The sequence below is a fragment of the Apium graveolens genome, chromosome 4 (assembly GCF_009905375.1).
Source record: "Apium graveolens cultivar Ventura chromosome 4, ASM990537v1, whole genome shotgun sequence".
Taxonomy (NCBI): domain Eukaryota; kingdom Viridiplantae; phylum Streptophyta; class Magnoliopsida; order Apiales; family Apiaceae; genus Apium; species Apium graveolens.
Genome location: NC_133650.1, coordinates 122792681 through 122799020, shown reverse-complemented (window position 1 = coordinate 122799020; position 6340 = coordinate 122792681).

Here is a 6340-nt window from a genome sequence, read left to right as displayed (position 1 = left end):
AAATAACGTGAAATGATTTATAAACTATTCGGTATATTTTTAAATACTTTTTGGATATTTAATAATCCCTTAAGTATCGCTTTATAAAATAATCAATCAAGTAAGGGTGTCCCTTAAATGAATAAACCAATATTTCTCGAAGTTTAAGTCAAAATCTCAATCGTTCGCTTGATATATATATTACGCGAACGTACTTTGTTTATCGAAATAGAAATCTTTCGCGTCCGGCTCTCTCTGAAATTAAATCGTTATTAAAATATCTCTGACTCCCATTATCATATATTATATTTGAAATACGTTTCAATTTCTCATACTCGTGTAAAACGAAATTTGTTTTCGTAAATAATCGCATAATTCGTATGCACTGATATCATAGACAACCATATATATTTGAACTGTAAATCATGGCATCAATATCACAATAGTATATATATAGCATGGATAGTATGAGATAGGGTTTCGAAAACTTGCCTCGAATAATCGAAGTGGTATGGTCTCTGGTGTTTGGTTGGCGATCTATAAACAAGAACCAACGGTCTAAGTTAGTATGCGATTAACGTCTCGCTTTTATTAAGCAACTTTCGCAACTACTCAAGTATAATGAATCTCCGATCATCACATTCTCAACACTTATATTCTCACTTTATAACATGGTCGAGTTTTGAAATCGATCGTTCGCTTTAGAAAGTCCATTTCGAGTTTTAAGCTCGAACGTGAGAAAACGCGCGTCAAAACTAGGTTTTTATGCGTTTCTTGCTTGCGCTCGCTTTACTAAAATATTTTTATAAAATCAAAAAATTAATATTTTTTCAAAATTTTTTTTGGAAAGTCTTCTCTACTGTCATATCCATTTTTAAGAATTTTTCCAGAATCTTGAAATTATTTTAAGTCCTTCAAAATCACCATGCAAGTGGACTTAAGTGCAGTTGGCTAATCACAGAAATGTTTTACACTAAAACGACCATAACTCCTAACCGTAAATCTCCTCATGATGATCTACACATGTATAGAAACTAAAAAACAAGATATATCTAGTCATGGTCAGTAGTTTTCAAATTTTAACCATTTTCATGGCCGAATGTCCTGCAGAAAACAGATCAAGTGCAAGAATGCCCAAACTCAATTTCTACTACTTGATCTTAACACAATCACTACCTATAACCATCATAAACACAAGTAATTCTCAAGATCAACCCGCATACACCTTATATGCTCTATATAGTACTACATACATGGATTACAACTCAACATCTCAAGCCTTTAGCAAGAACATAATCAATACAAACTCAAACAAACACAATCCTTTGGATCTTAACACTACAACAAACATAACTCTTAAATCCAACCATAAAACCTTAAAAGGTTGAAATTTATACCTTCTTGGACACTAGAAAGGTTAGTTCTAGGATTATTGAGGCTTGGTTTGCTTAGAAAACACTTGGAAGGGCTAGATCCTTAAGAAACAAAACCAAGAAACAAGTTAGAATTTCTGAGTTACTTTTCAGCACCTCATTCAAACATTTTTATAAAATTGAAAAAACAATAATTTGAGGCTGAAATTTGGTACGAAGCTTACCCATGATATATTTAAGCTATGGTAAAAATTTCATGATATTTGAATGAGTATATTTTGAGTTATGAATTTTTCTTTCTCCCTTGCTCAGAAAACCCGAACTGCTGGAATGAAAAATGGGAGAGCTTTAAGTGAGGGAAAAGGGGTTGTTTTCTTTTGTGGCTAAAGTGTGGGAGTGTATAATGAATATATGGGATGTATGCAGCAGATTTGACAATAATTTGGCAAAGGTATGGGTTGGTTTGATTGTGTGGTGAAGTGAGAAAATGGAGAAGCATGGCTTGTGTACTTGTTTGTCTCCCATCACTATTCAACACTATTCCACTAACTACTTTAGTTAACTTCTAATCATCTAGTTACACTCCTAAATACTAGTTAGGACTTGGTTATGCATGGCCAACTTGCATGGGATTTAATTTCTCATTCGTTTATTTATCGTAAACGCAATCGTCATTCCATTCCAATATTTTCCACGTATAACGACTTGTTTCGTAGCGATTTCTTTTATCGCTTATAATCTTATAACCAATTCCATTTCTTCTCTTGATCATAGAAACACCTTGATATATTATTTATTTCACGTAGTATTCCCGGTTCCACGCCATTCTTTACGGATACGAAAACACGTAGTATAATCGTGAATCTTCGAATTCCGTCGGCTTTTACATTCACTTATTTTCCTCGATAAACAAGAATATGATCTCGGATTCTCAAAATTCCATTATTCATTTTATGATGATCCCCATACGTATTACTTAATCAGATCAAGTTACTATTCATAGAATTTTTAAAATATTATAAAAATCAGGGTTCTTACATGGGGTGGGGTATCTGGCTCATCTGGCGGGGCATCCTCAATCTCCTGGGCCTCGGGGGTAAGATCCTCAAAGTCATCATCAGAATGGCTCCGTAGTAGTGGTGGATGGGTAGGGGCTCTAGCAGTAGGAAGTGGAGGAAGGTGAGTATCAGTGTACCCAATAGCATCATCAACAGGCTCCTCAACACGGGCCTCATCATCCGCATCATAGAGATGCTCAGTATCCTTGGCAACCGGAACCTCCTCCGGGTCCTCCTCCTCAGAATTTACATCAACAAGTGGCTCAGTATCCTCCATGGGATCCCCCTTATCAGACTCTGTTATTACATTAACACGCTCTAATAATACACGCAAGTATACGCGTTCGCAAGTAGTATAAGATTTAGATCAAATTCGTTCCCACAGAGACTCTTTGGTTAATTTAAGAATATGCACCTATGCAACAATGATATGGTTATTATCCAATGCTAAAACAAATAACAAGTTGAGATTGTTTATAACTAAGAATTAAACTAACAATCATAACTAAGAGAACAAGAATGGTTGAATTAATATAAATGACAAACATGGGATCCTAACTTCATTAAATACTTCATTCAATAGCCTTTTTGTTCTTAACCTTAGCATGTAATGCTGATGACAGTAATCAGATAACACGAAACTAGTAAACGCCAACTTTCGTTGTACGAATACCCTACTACCAAGCATCCACAAAAGAGATAGAAGTTGACTAGGCACCAATTATGCTTAGTCCTTATATGTCTATAAGAATTGAAAATATAACGGTTTAATGCGCAAGTTATCTATCGTGATTACATAAGGGCAAGTAAGATGGTTAAAATTACCTACGAATCATGCATAACATTAACACATGAACCTATGCTAGCATGGCAAGTTCTAAACCTCTATATTCACTGTCGCTTCAATAGAGATTAACACGCTATCTTATATGTTAGCTACGCACATAAGATGAATAAGCACAACCAATACTAGGTTATCATACAATCACCACACAATAAGGTATCGAAACAATTTAACTAAAGAAATCCATAAATAAATATGCTAGAACCCCACGATAATGATTAGTTCATAATCAAACTCATCATCACCATGGGTTCCAATGAAAGCATGATAATAAACAATATAAGAGTACTAGGGTTCAAAGAAAATCGAAAACAAGCATCCAAGTATCGCCTAAATCAAAGAAAATAAAAGTCTTCTTCTCCGTAGTCGTCTCGTGCTCTCTAGGTCTTCTTATTTCTCTCCCAGGTCTCCTAGTTGTTAAAAATATTTTTTAATGGTATATATAGGCTCCAGGATGACCAGAACTCTCAAAATCTTCAATTTCGACTAAAATCAGGATTCTGGGGCAGAAAAAGGGCGCGGGCGCGCTGTTTTCGGGCACGGCCGCGCTGGAATAGTGTTTTCAGCGGCGCGGGCGCACTGGTTCTGGCGCGGCCGTGCCGACCTTCTGGATAAATTCTGACATTTCTTCTTTTGGCCGTATCTTGAGTTCTGCTCGTCAGAATTAGGTGATTTAACTACCCACGTGAAGATAACGAGATTCTCTACTACTTGAGAATGGACTAGGCCTACAATTCTGATCTTTTTTCAGCATATTGTTTTTAAAAAGCTTCTTTCTTCATTTAACTGATGCCTGAAATGTACAAACACAAAAACACATAAAAAAATACCAACAACTTGAGTCCAAAACACCAACTTAAGACTGAAATGAAGCATTCCAAGTAGATATAAAATCCACTTATCACACCCCCAAACTTGAATCGATGTTTGTCCTCAAGCATAAACAAACTCAAATCTATAAAACAAACCTAATACATGAATGCAACTATGTGAATGCAACTAAATGATAATGCAATCGATCCCCTCAGAATAACCATAACCAAATGAATAAGCCAATGCCTCTAAGAATGCAACGACTTTTAATAGAGTTCGAATAAATCCCACAAACCAACTCACAAATCAGAAACGTGCGTGTGTGGATACTTAACAGAAAAACTCTTGATACTACATCAATAATCATAACTTATCTATCATAAAAACAATCAAAAGTTTATAACTAGAGTAGATGTTAAGCGCATAATGACTCACACACCTTCATTTTACTAGAGTTATACATGGATTCATGCTATTATTGATCACATAACACATAACAAAAATGCTTATTTGATCGTGCAATGAATGAGGTCTAAAAAAGACTTATGCAATAAAATCCATGTAGCGCGCGTTAGGTTAGCAGATCCTAAACTATAAAAGCCTTAGGTCATTAGGCACAAGGTCCCCTAGAACTTAATAACTCAAGTATTAAAGAGCTCACTCTTGATCAATTATGCATAAACACATACTTTTCTTTTCTTTTCTTCTTTTCTTTTTTTCTCTTTTTTTTCAACAATTTCTGAATGAGTGCGTTTCGCTCCATCTCATTCAACCCTAGACTACTCATAAAATTATGAGCCGACTACTAGCCATTTGGCGCCTAGCCTTATTCACAACTAGCAATGAAATCCAAGTTTTTCTCCAGATAAAAAATCAGTGTTTTTACGTCATTACGAGAATATCACAAATTCTAAATATAACCAAGTGATTAAATCTCAACAACAAACAAGTATGATCATGATCTAGATCGAAAGCAGCCCTATAAGACTTTGTGAAAATATTTGTTTCTGGCATGCAAATCAATTCATTAGGACTTAAACTTCCCTCTATTCGTCATCACTACACTCACATCAACATCAACCAATCAATCAGAAATAGCTCAACCTAAGGGATCATGTTATATGCATACAAATACAACTACATAGACTCACATAATAACCCAAACAAATATGTCATATATGAACAATCATGCAAAAATACGAATGAAATATAACTAAACATGCAACATGAATCTATATGAAGCTATATGAACTATATGGACACATACAAACTAATCCTTACATTATCACCCCCAAACTTAAAATTTTCAATATCCTTATTAAAGGAAATAATAAGGATTTCAGGCATACCTAGTTAGCGGGAGGATCACCCTCTTCGGGTGGAAGATCGGGTGGTCAATCAACCTCGACACCAGTGTCTTGGAAAACAGTACCGAGAGCATGTATCAAATTCACAGCAAAATGACAGTCAATGTCGTGCATGGCCTCCATACGCCTAGTCAATCACCTGTACTGCGCATCACCAACACCAGTCCTATCAACTGCCTGCTGCGCATGAGAAGAATCCTCTGTAGGCACTGGAGCATCCGTTCGGCCACCCTCTACATCATCAAAAATATATCCCAAGTCCTTGTCATGGGGTGCACCTAAGAATGCATAACTTAAGTGATCTGGTAGTGGGTTAAGCTCAAGTGTGGAAGGTCTTCAATAGACGGCTCAAAACGCTCCTGAGAAATTTTCAGCTCTGCTAACCCAAGAGAATCGAATGACATATCCAACTTCCTCTTCCACGGAGGTGCATTCAAAACCTGCAATTGCTCTTCTCCTTCTTCTTCTTCAATAACTGCTTCCCCTATTAAGGATCTCTCCAAGGTATCTGACTTTGGCAATTGCTCAAGCTCCGAATTCACGACAGAGTCGACCCACTCTACTTTAAAGCACTCATCTTTAGCCGGGGGTAACTTTATTTCCTTGAACACATTAAAAGTGACCTTCTGATCGTGCACCTTCATCATAAGCTCTCCTTTTTGCACATCGATCATAATTCAGCCTGTAACCAAGAATGGTCTTCCCAAGATGATGGGAATCTTCTTATCTTCCTCGAAATCAAGAATTACAAAGTCAGCAGGGAAGATGAGCTTATCCACCTTGACAAATACATCCTCCACAATGCCTCATGGATATGTAATAGAGCGATCGACCAACTGCAATGACATATAAGTAGGCTTCGGATCAGGTAAATCCAACTTCTTGAAGACATACAAGGGCATCAAG